Genomic DNA, 1,469 nt, shown 5'->3' with positions numbered 1-1,469 from the left:
GCATTTATACAATTAGTTGAGAGAAGTCAATTTGGGGGGATGCCTAATGAAGACCCTCATTCTCATATGGAGATTTTTTGTGACTATTGTGATGCGATTTCTCAAACCGGAATTACTCAAGACCAAATCCGATGGGTCTTATTTCCTTTTTCTTTGATTGGTACCGCGAAACAATGGTTGAAGAGCCTAGATAAGGCTACTCTTGGTATTGATTCTTGGAAGAAATTGGCACTTGCTTTCTACAAGAAATTATATCCTTCGGAAAAGACTAACATGTTGAGAGCCCAAATCACCGGGTTTAAACAAAGGGATGAGGAATCTTTGTATGAAGCATGAGAGAGATTCAAGAACACTTGTCGATCTTGTCCACACCATGGACTTAGCAAGTGGTTCCTTGTAAAACAATTTTGGAATGGTCTATATGAAGACTCCCGAAACATTCTCAATATGGGATCCAATGGTATGTTCACCGAAGTCGATGACAATCAAATATGGAACAAAATTGAGGAAATGGCGGTCCATAACTCGCAATATAGTAGACCTCGGAAGGCTACTAGAGGAGGAAAGCATGAGGTGGATTCCATTACTCAATTGGGTGCTCAACTTAGTGCTCACATTGAGACCATTAATTTGAAGTTGGAGAAGGCCATGGCTAAACTTGAAAAGGCCTCCAAATCACCCAAGCAACATGTTAATGCTATGTGATGCGTGTATTTTATATAAGGTTTTTATCTCATTTTTACACGCATTTCTGTACTATTTATGTAGCATCTAGCTACAAATACCCCCGAATATTCTACTTTGATTCGTTTTATGTAATTTGCAGGAATAAACCAAAGAGGAGCTAAATCGAGCCTGATTCATCCCAATTGCATACATTTATGGAGAATAAGGAGCCGGAGCTTGGAATCTAACATTTTGGAGACGCGTGAGCTGGTTTCGGAAGGTGCTTTAATGTCTTACGTGCCAAGATAGCTCGATCGACTAGTTTTCTAGTCGATCGAGTGCTTTATATGCTTAAGATTGCTCGATCGAGAAGTTCGAGAAGTTAATCGAGAAGACTTTTCAAGGAGTACTCGATCGAGTGGTTTATTTCCACTCGATCGAGGGGTTTGATGCTAAGTTGCTCGATCGAGTGGTTTATTTCCACTCGAACGAGTAGTTTATCCTGCTTTAGATTATTTTCCGCCTAATTTCGTATGGGCTTTTGTAATTAGTCCATAGATTAGGTTTAGAGTGGATTTTCGTATATGAGGAGAGGGAGGAACAACGTAACTCGGGCTCCCTCATTCATTCACTTTTACTCTATCACTTTCTACTGTTCTTGGATTTCGCTCTTCCTTTACACTTTGCTACTCGGCTTTGGATTTACGATTGGTATTATTATTCTTCTTTAATCCTTTAATCATAATTATTGTTATTTTGTTGCTATTATTCTCTTATTATTTTATCTCTACCTTATTCAATTC

At 38.7% G+C, this 1,469-nt stretch overlaps 1 non-coding gene across 1 annotated transcript; it reads right to left on the bottom strand.

The window, feature by feature from the left end:
• Window positions 1-273: 273 nt before the first annotated feature.
• On the bottom strand, window positions 274-380 carry LOC141640570 (small nucleolar RNA R71). The gene has a single exon (XR_012543064.1). It is a non-coding gene; the product is annotated as a small nucleolar RNA R71 (small nucleolar RNA).
• Between the last annotated feature and the right edge of the window lie 1,089 nt (window positions 381-1,469).

The sequence above is a fragment of the Silene latifolia genome, unplaced genomic scaffold, assembly GCF_048544455.1.
Source record: "Silene latifolia isolate original U9 population unplaced genomic scaffold, ASM4854445v1 scaffold_88, whole genome shotgun sequence".
Classification (NCBI taxonomy): Eukaryota; Viridiplantae; Streptophyta; class Magnoliopsida; order Caryophyllales; family Caryophyllaceae; genus Silene; species Silene latifolia.
The sequence above is the reverse complement of the archived record's forward strand: the minus strand, read 5'-3'. Positions and strand labels throughout refer to the sequence as shown.